Source organism: Mytilus galloprovincialis, chromosome 8, assembly GCF_965363235.1.
Source record: "Mytilus galloprovincialis chromosome 8, xbMytGall1.hap1.1, whole genome shotgun sequence".
NCBI lineage: Eukaryota > Metazoa > Mollusca > Bivalvia > Mytilida > Mytilidae > Mytilus > Mytilus galloprovincialis.
This window is the reverse complement of record NC_134845.1, coordinates 53,671,058-53,687,263: the sequence shown is the minus strand read 5'-3', so window position 1 is coordinate 53,687,263 and position 16,206 is coordinate 53,671,058. Positions and strand designations below refer to the sequence as shown.

The window sequence follows — 16,206 nt, the reverse complement described above, 5'->3', positions numbered from 1 at the left end:
TGTTATGTTATTGAGGACTTGCTGTAGTCGTGTGAAACACAATACAATAGGGACATTTACAATTGATCTTTGTTATATTAGCTCTACTGCTATATTTGTAACTTAAATACATTAGGAATGGATGCAAGTTTTCGGCTCTAAATAATTGTCACCAAATTTTTAATTTCATTAAAAACTAAAGAGCTAGGGACAAAAGATACCAGAGTGACATTCAAACTCATAAATCGAAAACAAACTGACAACTCCGTGGCTTAAAAAGAACAAGACAAACAGGCAAACAATAGTACACAAAATAACACAAACCCACCAAAAACATGGGGTGATCTCAGGTACTCCGTAAGGGTAAGAAGATTATGCTCCATACATAGCACCCATTGTGTCACTTATATAAGTACATACCCAGTCACACGTCTAATTTGGTAGGTCATATACATGTGTGAAAAGGGAACAAGATTATATAAACTAGAGGCTCTAAAGAGCCTGTGTCGCTCACCTTGGTCTATGTGAATATTAAACAATGGACACAGATGGATTCATGACAAAATTGTGTTTTGGTGATGGTGATGTGTTTGTAGATCTTACTTTACTTAACATTCTTGCTGCTTACAATTATCTCTATCTATAACAGTACTTTCTGTGGAAAATGTTATTGAAAATCTTCAAATTTTAAGAAAATTGTTAAAAATTGACTATGAAGGGCAATAACTCCTTAGGGGGTCAGTTGACTATTTTGGTCATAGTGACTTATTTTTAGTTCTTACTTTGCTGTACATTATTGCTGTTTACAGTTTATCTCTATCTATAATAATATTCAAGATAACAAAAAAAACAGCAAAATTTCCTCAAAATTACCAATTCAGGGGCAGCAACCTAACAACCGATTATCCGATTCATCTGAAAATTCCAGGGAAGATAGATCGTGACCTGATCAACAATTTTACTTCCTGTCAGATTTCCTCTTAATGCTTTGGTTTTTGAGTTATAAGCCAAAAACTGCATTTTACCCCCATGTTCTATTTTTAGCCATGGCGGCCATCTTGGTTTGTTGGCCGAGTTACCGGACACATTTTTTTAACTAGATACCCCAATTATGGCTTAGTTTGGTTAAATTTGGCCCAGTAGTTTCAGAGGAGAAGATTTTTCTAAAAGATTACTAAGATTTACGAAAAATGGTTAAAAATTGACTATAAAGGGCAATAACTCCTAAAGTGGTCAACTGACCATTTTGGTCATGTTGACTTATTTGTAGATCTTACTTTGCTGAACATTATTGCTGTTTACAGTTTATCTCTATCTATAATAATATTCAAGATAACAAAAAAAACAGCAAAATTTCCTCAAAATTACCAATTCAGGGGCAGCAACCTAACAACCAATTATCCGATTCATCTGAAAATTCCAGGGCAGATAGATCGTGACCTGATCAACAATTTTACTTCCTGTCAGATTTGCTCTAAATGCTTTGGTTTTTGAGTTATAAGCCAAAAACTGCATTTTACCCCTATGTTCTATTTTTAGCCATGGCGGCCATCTGTGTTGGTTGGCCGGGTCACCGGACACATTTTTTAAACTACATACCCCAATGATAATTATGGCTTAGTTTGGTTAAATTTGGCCCAGTAGTTTCAGAGAAAAAGATTTTTCTAAAAGATTACTAAGATTTACGAAAAATGGTTAAAAATTGACTATAAAGGGCAATAACTCCTAAAGGGGTCAACTGACCATTTTGGTCATGTTGACTTATTTGTAGATCTTACTTTGCTGAACATTATTGCTGTTTACAGTTTATCTCTATCTATAATAATATTCAAGATAATAACCAAAAACAGCAAAATTTCCTTAAAATTATCAATTCAGGGGCAGCAACCCAACAACGGGTTGTTCAATTCATCTGAAAATTTCAGGGCAGATTTGCTCTAAATGCTTTGGTTTTTGAATTATAAGCCAAAAACTGCATTTTACCCCTATGTTCTATTTTTAGCCATGGCGGCCATCTTGGTTGGTTGGTCGGGTCACTCCACACATTTTTTAAACAAGATACCCCAATGATGATTGTGGTCAAGTTTGGATTAATTTGTCCCAGTAGTTTCAGAGGAGAAGATTTTTGTAAAAGATAACTAAGATTTACGAAAAATGGTTAAAAATGGACTAAAAAGGGCAATAACTCCTAAAGGGGTCAACTGACCATTTCGGTCACGTTGACTTATTTGTAAATCTTACTTTGCTGAACATTATTGCTGTTTACAGTTTATCTCTATCTATAATAATATTCAAGATAATAACCAAAAACAGCAAAATTTCCTTAAAATTATCAATTCAGGGGCAGCAACCCAACAACGGGTTGTCCGATTCATCTGAAAATTTCAGGGCAGATAGATCTTGACCTGATAAACAATTTTACCCCATGTCAGATTTGCTCTAAATGCTTTGGTTTTTGAGTTATAAGCCAAAAACTGCATTTTACCCCTATGTTCTATTTTTAGCCATGGCGGCCATCTTGGTTGGTTGGCCGGGTCACGCCACACATTTTTTAAACTAGATACCCCAATGATGATTGTGGCCAAGTTTGGTTTAATTTGGCCCAGTAGTTTCAGAGGAGAAGATTTTTGTAAAAGTTAACGACGACGGACGACGGACGACGGACGCCGGACGCAAAGTGATGGGAAAAGCTCACTTGGCCCTTCGGGCCAGGTGAGCTAAAAAGAAGATGTGGTATGATTGCCAATGAGACAACTATCCACAAAAGACCAAAATGACACAAACATTAACAACTATAGGTCACCGTACGGCCTTCAACAATGAGCAAAGCCCATACCGCATAGTCAGCTATAAAAGGCCCCGATAAGACAATGTAAAACAATTTAAACGAGAAAACTAACGGCCTTATTTATGTAAAACTAGAGGCTCTAAAGAGCCTGTGTCGCTCACCTTGGTCTATGTGCATATCAAACAAAGGACACAAATGGATTCATGACAAAATTGTATTTTGGTGATGGTGATGTGTTTGAAGTTCTTACTTTACTGAACGATTCTGCTTCTTACAATTATATCTATAATGAACTTTGCCCATTAGTAACAGAGAACTATATTTGGTAAAAATTTACATAAATTTACCAAATTAATGAAAATTGTTAAAAATTGACTATAAAGGGCAATAACTCCTTAAGGGGTCAATTGACCATTTAGGTCATGTTGACTTATTTGTAGATCTTACTTTGCTGAACATTATTGCTGTTTACAGTTTATCGCTATCTATAATAGTATTCAAGATAACCAAAAACGGCAAAATTTCTTTAAAAATTACCAACAACCAGTTGTCCAATTCATCTGAAAAATTCAGGGCAGATAGATATTGACTTGATTAACAATTTAACTTCTTGTCAGATTTGCTCTAGATGCTTTGGTTTCATATAGTTATAAGCCAGAAACTGCATTTTACCCCTATGTTCTATTTTTAGCCGTGGCGGCCATCTTGGTTGAATGGCCAGGTCATCGGACACATTTTTCAAACTAGATACCCCAAAGATGATTGTGGCCTAGTAGTTTCAGTGGAGATTTTGTAAAAGATTACTTAGATTTATGAAAAATGGTTAAAGATTGACTATAAAGGGCAATAACTCCTAAACGGGTCAACTGACCATTTTGGTCATGCTGACTTATTTGTAGATCTTACTTTGCTGAACATTATTGCTGTTTACAATTTATCTCTATCTATAATAATATTCAAGATAATAACAAAAAACAGCAAAATTTCCTCAAAATTACCAATTCAGGGGCAGCAACCCAACAACCGATTGACCGATTCATCTGAAAATTTCAGGGCAGATAGATCTTGACCTGATAAACATTTATATCCCCATGTCAGATTTCCTCAAAATGCTTTGGTTTTTGAGTTATAAGCCAAAAACTGCATTTTACCCCTATGTTCTATTTTTAGCGGTGGCGGCCATCTTGGTTGGTTGACCAGATCACGCCACACATTTTTTAAACAAGATACCCCAAAGATGATTGTGGCCAAGTTTGAATTAATTTAACCCAGTAGTTTCAGAGGAGAAGCTTTTTGTAAAAGATTACTTTAATTTACGAAAAATGGTTAAAAATTGACTATAAAGGGCAATAACTCCTAAACCGGTCAACTGACCATTTTGGTCATGTTGACTTATTTGTAGATCTTACTTTGCTGAACAGTATTGCTGTTTACAGTTTATCTCTATCTATAATAATATTCAAGATAATAACCAAAAACAGCAAAATTTCCTCAAAATTACCAATTCAGGGGCAGCAACCCAACAACCCATTGACCGATTCATCTGAAAATTTCAGAGAAGATAGATCTTGACCTGATAAACATTTTATCCCATGTCAGATTTCCTCAAAATGCTTTGTTTTTTGAGTTATAAGCCAAAAACTGCATTTTACCCCTATGTTCTATTTTTAGCGGTGGCGGCCATCTTGGTTGGTGACCAGGTCACGCCACACATTTTTTAAACTAAATACCCCAAAGATGATTGTGGCCAAGTTTGAATTAATTTGGCCCAGTAGTTTCAGAGGAGAAGATTTTTGTAAAAGATTACTTTAATTTATGAAAAATGGTTAAAAATTGACTATAAAGGGCAATAACTCCTAAACGGGTCAACTGACCATTTTGGTCATGTTGACTTATTTGTAGATCTTACTTTGCTGAACATTATTGCTGTTTACAGTTTATCTCTATCTATAATAATATTCAAGATAATAACCAAAAACAGCAAAATTTCCTCAAAATTACCAATTCAGGGGCAGCAACCCAACAACCGATTGACCGATTCATCTGAAAATTTCAGGGCAGATAGATCTTGACCTGATAAACATTTTTACCCCATGTCAGATTTGCTCTAAATGCTTTGGTTTTTGAGTTATAAGCCAAAAACTGCATTTTACCCCTATGTTCTATTTTTAGCCGTGGCGGCCATCTTGGTTGGTTGACCGGGTCACGCCACACATTTTTTAAACTAGATACCCCAATGATGATTGTGGCCAAGTTTGGTTTGATTTGGCCCAGTAGTTTCAGAGGAGAAGATTTTTGTAAAAGTTAACGACGACGGACGACGACGACGGACGCCGGACGACGGACGACGGACGACGACGCCGGACGCCGGACGCAAAGTGATGGGAATAGCTCACTTGGCCCTTCGGGCCAGGTGAGCTAAAAATGAACGAAAAACAAATATATAACACATAAACAAACAACAACCAATGAATTACAGGCTCCTGACTTGGGACAGGCACATACATAAATAATGTGGCGGGGTTAAACATGTTAGCGGGATCCCAACCCTCCCCCTAACCTGGGACAGTGGTATAACAGTACAACGTACAACATAAGAACGAAATAGTTATAACATTAGAAACATATCATATGTGAAAGGGGCAACCTACTATGATGGGGTTTGTAAGATTTACAAAAGGATGATTTTAACTTCACCACCTGGTTTAAAAGCTTTCTTGTGAGCATCGAACCTATATCAAGGTAATCATTCTATCTTGAATAGTTTTTTTAACACCCATAACATTAGAGGTATAACAAAAATGTGTCCATAGTACACGGATGCCCCACTCGCACTTCATTTTCTATGTTCAGTGGACTGTGTACTTGGGTTAAAAATTCTAATTTGGCATTAAAATTAGAAAGATCATATCATAGAGAACATATATGCGCTAATTTTAAATTTGATTGGACTTCAACTTCACAAAAAAATACCTGTCAATATATGCAGTGCTCACACCATTATATGCAGTGCTCACACCATTATATGCAGTGCTCACACCAATATATGCAGTGCTCACACCATTATATGCAGTGCTCACAACATTATATTAAGTGCTCACAACATTATATTAAGTGCTCACAACATTATACGCAGTGGTCCAAACATAATATGCAGTGGTCACAACATTATATGAAGTGGTCAAAACATTATATGAAGTGGTCAACAAATTATATGAAGTGGTCACAACATTATATGAAGTGGTCAAAACATTATATGAAGTGGTCAACAAATTATATGAAGTGTTCACAACATTATATGAAGTGGTCACATCATTATACGTTTTTCGTTGATGTATGATGAGATTATTCGGGAAACTCCGTTTTTTTAGCGGAAATTACCGAATCCATAATTGGTAATCATGCCCCTGCAAAATGGTGTCCTGAAAAAATCTTGTCTTTCAGGATATCCCAGGAAGTCCTGGGATATCCTGAAAAATCCCAGCACTGGTAATTTTGTAAATCCTGAAATTTCAAGTGTCCCAGGAAGTCCCATGAAGTCCTGAAATCTGTTGTCCTGATATTTCAGGAATTTCCAAGACTTTAAATTTGTTTCAGGAATTTCAGGGATATTTCAGGACTTACAATATTTGATGAACACAAGTTTATCCTGATTTTTCAAGAACTCTTAGGACTTTAGATTATTAACCGGAATTACTGGGATATTTCAAGACTTTAAAGATATGGGTTTCTTTTCAAAACTTAGTCTTTTTTTGCAATTTGAATTCCACTTAAGTATATTTACAATTCCATTTAAAATTTAAGTTCCAAGAATTGTTTGTGCACAGTTCAACTTGTATATGATCATATTGATGAAAAATGTTAGAACACAATTTTGGAAAATGCAAAACTCACATATCACAAATCATGTCACATGCCCCAAGCCAAAATATGAGTAACAACATGAACAACACAACATGATTTTTTTAATTAAACATTATTTATTTTCAAAGCCCAATATTAAAGACATGATCATACAACCATAGATGTAATACCCAAGATAATAGATTAAATGTAAACAGGTTAAATTATATAATTGCAAGTATCTAAATGAACACACAAATAATTTTCAGGCTTTAATTCTTTATGTTTGAAATGTGAGCCAGAGTGAATGAAATGTATAAATGTGCCATCTGGTTAATACTTATTTTAGTGTAGACACTGGACAGGAAGTGTGAGGCCAAATGCAGGGGATCACATATGGCTAAATTATACATTTTCTGCAATTACTATTGTAACTTTAAACATTAAGATGGTAAATAAACAATAAATGGATATTTTTTTATTATAATATATATATCAAATATTCAAGATAAATTTAGTTTATTCAACCAGGAAACCTTTCAAAGAAAATAGAAATTTAACTCCTTAAATAACCCCTGACACAATTAGAATTTGAACTTGGACAACAAGCAAAGATGTCTAATATATCCTAAACACAAAGTGAATGCAGATAAATGAAATTAACTAAGTTCCAACAGATCTATATTTTAACATTATATTAATAGTGCAGATGTTTTCTTCTGGTGACATGACTTTGATTTTAAGCAGCTTTTATTTGATGATTTCATGCATTTTGGATAATATCTTTTGGTAAGTACAAATACATTAGATTCCACCATTTTGAATATGTGCATGTTACAATAAGAGTAAAGAAAACAGTTATAGAATGTTTACATAATATTTAGTTTCATCACAATCATAAGGAATTAGCAATACATTGTTATTACTTATAATGAAAAAATATTTAAATTGTATATAGGTACATGTATCAGTATGCTTTTAATAATAATATAAAAAACTTAAACATAGAACAGTGAGAAAACTCACATTAAGATATACCACAAACAGTTTGCTGCAATATCTCTGAAATAAGTTGCTTAATTCATTAAGATACATACTTCTGGAATACTAGTACATGTTTAATTTTACAAATTTTAAATAAATGATTGAGTAGGGGGAAAAATGCTAAAAATAATTGTCAGGAGATATTTTAAAGTCTATGATATATGAATGAATCAAATGTCCTTAATGGCAGGCTGAGGGTACATTTATACACAAAATATATACATGTATGTACTCATTTAAATAAAGAAAAAAGCATGTTGACTTGAACAAATCTGACATACTAATGCATGAGATTTGGTATTTAATTTTTTTTATCAAACTTTAGATCCAAAACTTTTGTTTTGTTTCAGATTTACTGTCAAAGACCAGCAGCTCTGATTTATAAAAAAAAACTATAGTGAGGGCCAAGATACATTTATGTGACCAGCTTAAACTGGACAAGACAAGACGGCTTTTTGGAAAATTTGAGAGAATAGAAGATGATAACAATGAACAAAACAGTGACTGTACTTATAATAGAAAATAAATTTGTTTTCAAGTAATTTGATTTTAAAAATGCCATCAAATGTGCTGTGAAGAAAAAAGTCGGAAGAATGAATACTGTCTTTTCATAGATTAAAAGGATAAGAGTCCATGTTATCCCCATGGCTTTTTTTTGTTGATTTTTTGGTATGTCTTGAAATATCCCAGGACATCCCAGGAGTTCACAGGACAATATTAAAATAATTTACATGTAAACAAGTCCTGAAAAGTTTTTTAAACCTGGGACTTCTCAGGACAATCCTGGGATATTTCAGGTTTACTAGTCCTGAAAAGTCCTGAAACCCTGGGACTTCTCAGGACAATCCTGGGATATTTCAGGTTTACTAGTCCTGAAAAGTCCTGAAATGTCCCAATTGGTCCTATGCTTTTAGGATCAGGATTTCCTGGGATATCCCAGGAAGTCCTGTTCCAATACTCTCCCTAAAATTCCTGAAAAGTCTTGAAATTTCATTTCAGGAAGTCCTGGGATATCCCAAGAAAATATCTCAGGAAATCCCAGGAAGTTCTTGGGATATCCTAGGATATCCCAATAGATTCTTGCAAGGGTGCCCACCTAACAATTAAAGTCATGTTATCATTAAGGTAGTATACAATGTTTAAAACTAATAAGTAAGGAAAAGATGAAACTAAGAGGTGAATGAATGAACTAGTTCTGTTCGTCGTAAGAAATGCGAATGGCAAAATGTACATTGTAAGTTAAATAATTAAAAGTTTATTTAATGAAATATCGAAGAAAATTTGTATGATATATTTCTCAAGTTCATTTCCTACTGAAGAACTTAAGCAAGGGGCCACTTTATAGTCCGTACTCAGTTTTAAAAAGCTTAATTACTTTTTAAATAAAATAGTCAGCTTTCTAATACACCTAAGTGCCGTATTACGCTTGCTTATATATATGTCATGATATCTAGTAATTTTTGGCCTCGATTTTCAGAATTTGGCATTTTTACATGAATAAGTATACGTATCTAACATTACTATGCTTGGTGATTTTAATAGTCGCACGGGAAATTTGTCTGATTTTTATAACATTGATAAAGATAGTTCTTTTGAAAATAATTTCACAGATTATAATGAATTAAGTGATGTTGATGTTTTAGATGAACTTGGTATACCAAGGCTTAGAAATAGTATAGATACTGTAGTAAATGGGTATGGAAGAAAATTTATTGATTTCTGTAAAAATAACAGAATGTTTATTCTTAACGGTAGACTGGAAGAAAACAAAACAGGTAGTCCAACTAGTAGAAATTCTAGCGTAATTGACTATGCGTTGAGTTCTACTCATTTTCTATACAACATTTGTAAACTTGAAGTGTTAAATTTTTGTAAACTATTTTCAGATGTACACTCTCCTTTGTCTCTTCAATTGTATACAAATAATGAAATAAATGACAAATTGTTAACAGAAATATTTTGTTGTGGTGACGAAAGAGTTAATAAATGGGAAAATGAAAAATGTAATGAGTATAAGAACAATATAGATAGAAATAAAGTTGATGATATATGTAATAGATTGTCTGCATATGTAAATGATGTAAATAATGTTACTAAATATGATATGAATAACATTGTTACTGATATTTGTGATACTTTAACCGAATCTGCCAAGGCAACATTCGGAACTTCGACATTTAATAAAACTATGTTTAAGTGCTCAAAGAACCAGTTTAGTAAAAACTGGTACAATAAAGATTGTAAAAAAGCGCAACGAGAATTTAGAAAATCTAAGAGGTTATACAAACATTATGGGTCGAACATTTTTAAAGAACGACTTAGACAAAGTGAATTATATTATAAAAAAGTTATGGATGTTAATATTAAGAATCATAATACTGAAATGAGTAAAAAGATGAAGGAATTAAAAACAAAAAATCCAAAAGAATTTTGGAAATTGTTCAATAGAGGTAGAAAAAGAGAGAAAAGCAATATTTCACTGCAAAACCTATTTGATTTTTTCAAGGACTTAAACAAAAATAAGTTCGAAAATGAGTTTTTGATAGAAAACGATGTAAATTCTGATACAGTAAATGACAATTTGAATTGTCCAATAACCCGGGATGAAATTTTGAAAGCTGTAAAAAAAGCTAAAAATAATAAATCACCGGGTGAAGACCAAGTTATTAATGAATATATTGCTTCTTCTCTTGATTGTATGGTTGATATTTATGTACATTTATTTAATATTGTATTTGATACGGGAATCCTGCCTGAGGCTTGGCTTATTGGAAATGTTATACCTATTTTCAAAAACAAGGGGAGTAAATTAGACGCAAAAAATTATAGGCCGATTACACTTTTGTCATGTCTAGGGAAAGTTTTCACGTCAATTCTTAACGACAGACTTGGGGATTTTGTTGAAAATTATAACATCTTAAATGAAAACCAAGCAGGTTTCCGGCAAGGTTATTCCACAACGGATCATGATTTTTCATTATATGCTTTATTTGAATTATTACGGGTGAAAAAGAAGAAATTATTTTGTGTATTTGTCGACTTCGAAAAAGCTTTTGATTTTATTCATCGAAACTCATTATTTTTCAAACTGATATTAAACCATGTGAACGGAAAATTTCTAAGAATTATTAAAAATATGTATGATGATGTCAAATCTAGAATTGTTCATAATTCAGAAGTTTCTGATGTCTTTGCTTGTGAAACAGGAGTTAGACAAGGGGAAAACCTTTCTCCTTTACTTTTCTCCTTGTATCTAAACGATTTACAAGAATTTTTAGAAAATTCTAATATTGAAGGAATTCAGTCTGTAACAAAAGATATTGAAAATGAACTTTTTGTATATTTTAAATTTTTTCTGTTATTGTATGCTGATGATACAATACTACTTGCTGAATCTAGCCATGATTTACAATGTATGTTGGACAAATTTTCAGAATATTGTAAACAATGGAAATTGAAAATAAATATAAATAAAACGAAAGTTATGATATTTTCAAAAGGTAGAATACCTAGAAATTTGTTATTTAACATAGATGGAAATGAAATTGAGATAGTCAGTAGCTATAAATATCTTGGTATTATTTTTTCTAGAAGTGGGTCATTTCTTTCCACCAGAAAATATCTACGTGACCAGGCGATTAAAGCAATGTATGCTGTAATAAAAAAATCCAGATTAAATAACTTGTCGATCGAGTGCCAACTCGATATGTTTGATAAGGCTATTGTTCCTATACTAACTTATGGGTGTGAGATATGGGGATTTGAAAATTTAGATATTCTTGAGAGAGTTCATTTGCGTTTTTGCAAACATATATTGAGGTTAAAAAATTCAACCCCCAATTTTATGGTCTATGGGGAATTGGGAAGATACCCGATTTCAGTTACCGTCAAGTCACGTATGATTAATTTCTGGTGTCGCTTACAAGAAGGGAAAGAGAGCAAACTATCATGTTTATTATATAAGCTGTTATATGTAAATCTCAATAACTATGGTTATGATAGTAAATGGATATTATATATAAAGAAAATTTTTGATGACTGTGGAATGTCAAATATATGGCAAAGTCACAACCTTTTTGAGAAACGTTGGGTTGTATTGAGTGTTCAGCAAAGATTAAGAGATCAGTTCATTCAAGAATGGTCAACAGAAATGAACAATTCGCCCAAGGGGCTGTGTTATAGATTGTACAAAAATGTTTTTAAATTTGAACACTATTTATCAGTACTACCATTTAATTTATTAATAACCTTATGTAAATTTAGATGTGGGAATAACCGTTTGCCCATTGAGACGGGAAGGTGGCGCAACATCCCAAGATCTGAAAGATTGTGTCACCTTTGCGCCTCAGCTGACATTGGTGATGAATACCATTATATCATGTCATGTAATTATTTCAAAGATGAAAGATGCAAATACTTACCACAATATTGTAATAAAAATATAAATGTTATCAAATTCAAACAAGTATATTCAACCCAAAATATTGTTGAGCTTGAGAAACTTTGTAGATTTATTAAATCTATTTCTGTGAAAGTCTATCCTCCTGGTTAATACAACTATGTGTTTAGTTATCATTTGTGTAAATATTTATCATATTAATTTGTATTTCACACATGCTATATCTTATATATGTAATATATATTATTGTAATATCTTCTCTGTAACTATGTATTTGGTTTATGAGAATAAAGATCATTCATTCATTCGAAAATGCAGTTTAAAGCATTTCATTGTAGGTGTTTAACATAACTTTACATCAATTATTCCAATTTTTTTACAAGCTTTTTAGCAGTTTGTCTTCTAAATATGATCAGCATATATTCTTATATAGAGATATAAAGTTTCATAAGAAAAATTTACCCTTTCAAGACCCAGATTTACATTTTTATTTAAAGTTATCATCCCTTATGAAAACTGAGTTCGTGGGTGAATAAAACGTTTACTACGTTTGTTCGTCAGTTTGCACGGTTAATATATCGTATATATAAAAAGAAAAGTGGTATGTTTGCCAGTGAAACAACTTTCCACAAGAGACAAAATGACATCACAGAAATTAACTACTAAACGGCCACAGTACGGATGTCAAAGCCCATACCGCATAGTCAGCTATAGAAGGCCCCATAATGATAAACTTAAAACATTCCGAATTAATGTACAAACAAACGATCGAAAAACGAACCTGTATATAACACATTAACAAACGACAACCACTGAAATAAAGTCTCCTCCTGACTTGCGACAGACACATGTATACAGAATGTGGCGGGTTTTAACATGTTAGCGGAATACTAACCCTCCCTCTAACCTGGGACAGTGGCGTAACAGTTCAACATAAGAATGAACTTTGAAAATCGGTTGTAAAGGCTAACTCATCAGATTGAAATATAAATACATCTAACAAACTAGAGGCTCTAAAGAGCCTGTGTCGCTCACCTTGGTCTATGTGCATATTAAACAAAGGACACAAATGGATTCATGACAAAATTCTATTTTGGTGATGGTGATGTGTTTGAAGTTCTTACTTTACTGAACGATTTTGCTTCTTACAATTATATCTATAATGAACTTTGCCCATTAGTAACAGAGAACTATATTTGGTAAAAATTTACATAAATTTACCAAATTAATGAAAATTGTTAAAAATTGACTATAAAGGACAATAACTCCTTAAGGGGTCAATTGACCATTTAGGTCATGTTGACTTATTTGTAGATCTTACTTTGCTGAACATTATTGCTGTTTACAGTTTATCGCTATCTATAATAGTATTCAAGATAACCAAAAACGGCAAAATTTCTTTAAAAATTACCAATTGGAGGGCAGCAACCCAACAACCAGTTGTCCAATTCATCTGAAAAATTCAGGGCAGATAGATATTGACTTGATTAACAATTTAACTTCTTGTCAGATTTGCTCTAGATGCTTTGGTTTCATAGTTATAAGCCAAAAACTGCATTTTACCCCTATGTTCTATTTTTAGCCGTGGCGGCCATCTTGGTTGAATGGCCAGGTCATCGGACACATTTTTCAAACTAGATAACCCAAAGATGATTGTGGCCTAGTAGTTTCAGTGGAGATTTTGTAAAAGATTACTTAGATTTATGAAAAATGGTTAAAGATTGACTATAAAGGGCAATAACTCCTAAAGGGGTCAACTGACCATTTTGGTCATGTTGACTTATTTGTAGATCTTACTTTGCTGAACATTACTGCTGTTTACAATTTATCTCTATCTATAATAATATTCAAGATAATAACCAAAAACAGCAAAATTTCCTCAAAATTACCAATTCAGGGGCAGCAACCCAACAACCGATTGACCGATTCATCTGAAAATTTCAGGGCAGATAGATCTTGACCTGATAAACATTTTTATCCCCATGTCAGATTTCCTCAAAATGCTTTGGTTTTTGAGTTATAAGCCAAAAACTGCATTTTACCCCTATGTTCTATTTTTAGCGGTGGCGGCCATCTTGGTTGGTTGACCAGGTCAAGCCACACATTTTTTAAACTAGATACCCCAAAGATGATTGTGGCCAAGTTTGGATTAATTTGGCCCAGTAGTTTCAGAGGAGAAGATTTTTGTAAAAGATTACTTTAATTTACGAAAAATGGTTAAAAATTGACTATAAAGGACAATAACTCCTAAACGGGTCAACTGACCATTTTGGTCATGTTGACTTATTTGTAGATCTTACTTTGCTGAACATTATTGCTGTTTACAGTTTATCTCTATCTATAATAATATTCAAGATAATAACCAAAAACACCAAAATTTCCTCAAAATTACCAATTCAGGGGCAGCAACCCAACAACCGATTGACCGATTCATCTGAAAATTTCAGGGCAGATAGATCTTGACCTGATAAACATTTTTATCCCCATGTCAGATTTCCTCAAAATGCTTTGGTTTTTGAGTTATAAGCCAAAAACTGCATTTTACCCCTTTGTTCTATTTTTAGCCGTGGCGGCCATCTTGGTTGGTTGACCAGGTCACGCCACACATTTTTTAAACTAGCTACCCCAAAGATGATTGTGGCCAAGTTTGGATTAATTTGGCCCAGTAGTTTCAGAGGAGAAGATTTTTGTAAAAGATTACTTTAATTAACGAAAAATGGTTAAAAATTGACTATAAAGGGCAATAACTCCTAAACGGGTCAACTGACCATTTTGGTCATGTTGACTTATTTGTAGATCTTACTTTGCTGAACATTATTGCTGTTTACAGTTTATCTCTATCTATAATAATATTCAAGATAATAACCAAAAACACCAAAATTTCCTCAAAATTACCAATTCAGGGGCAGCAACCCAACAACCGATTGACCGATTCATCTGAAAATTTCAGGGCAGATAGATCTTGACCTGATAAACATATTTACCCCATGTCAGATTTGCTCTAAATGCTTTGGTTTTTTAGTTATAAGCCAAAAACTGCATTTTACCCCTATGTTCTATTTTTAGCCGTGGCGGCCATCTTGGTTGGTTGACCGGGTCACGCCACACATTTTTTAAACTACATACCCCAATGATGATTGTGGCCAAGTTTGGTTTGATTTGGGCCAGTAGTTTCAGAGGAGAAGATTTTTGTAAAAGTTAACGACGACGGACGACGACGACGGACGACAGACGACGGACGACGGACGCCGGACGCCAAGTGATGAGAAAAGCTCACTTGGCCCTTCGGACCAGGTGAGCTAAAAAAGAGAGTGGACGTGGGCGGGTACTTGTATATCCCAACAACAAAAAGACACTATAAGTACTGATCTGAGAATACTTGCAGTTACTGACGGCTAATTCAAAGCCACTATAACAACTAAAAATAAACATGCATCTAAGTTTTGCATTTAGGTAAAGATTGAAACACACTGTGAGTAAAAAAGAATGATTTACTATTATTGGATAGTAACCATTGTCCATGAAAAAAGAGTCATCTTGACCTAAATTAATTCTGGTTAAGGTACATTAAGATACAATATCTAATCAACTACAAGTCATAGAAGAATAATATCTTTTAGATCGCACTTCTTTGATAACAATGGACCTTGAAAAAAGATTCAAATTTGTGTTTAGGTCCAGATGATAGCAACAACACATAAAAGAGGAATGCATTTGTTGCTGAGCACTTCTTTGATTTTATTTAAAGTCCACACAAATTATTTTTTTTGTAACAGAAGCACACAAAAAAAAACGATATTCGTTATTATTTAATATATAATTGTAATATAAATATATTAATGGAGAACTAATAGTATTGTTTTACTGTGAATTCTTCCCGTTGTTGTTATTGGCGTTCTAATTCTTCTCACATACAAGCTTGTCTATAGTCTAGGGATTTATGTTATTTTTGCTACCAATTGTTTTTCCATATCCCATGTTAGGATCAATGTAAAAGGTTGAAAATTTCATATCTGAATATTTTTTTCGTTATCTGGAAAGTTACTTTTGACGACTGATCTTGATTGTTTCTGTGGGGCTTCTTTCTCATGAATATGGATCACTCACGGGTAAGAATCGGAAAATTGTCGAAACTAATTTGACTTTTTTATGT

The 16,206-nt window shown here is 33.2% G+C and overlaps 1 protein-coding gene and 1 long non-coding RNA gene across 5 annotated transcripts in view; one reads left to right on the top strand and one right to left on the bottom strand.

Moving 5' to 3' along the window:
* Positions 1-16,206, bottom strand: part of LOC143042207 (uncharacterized) — a 175,917-nt gene that overhangs the window by 39,030 nt on the left and 120,681 nt on the right. The window lies entirely within an intron of this gene.
* Positions 7,141-8,301, top strand: LOC143042220 (uncharacterized). The gene is made up of 2 exons (XR_012967915.1): positions 7,141-7,399; positions 8,005-8,301. It is a non-coding gene; the product is annotated as an uncharacterized LOC143042220 (long non-coding RNA).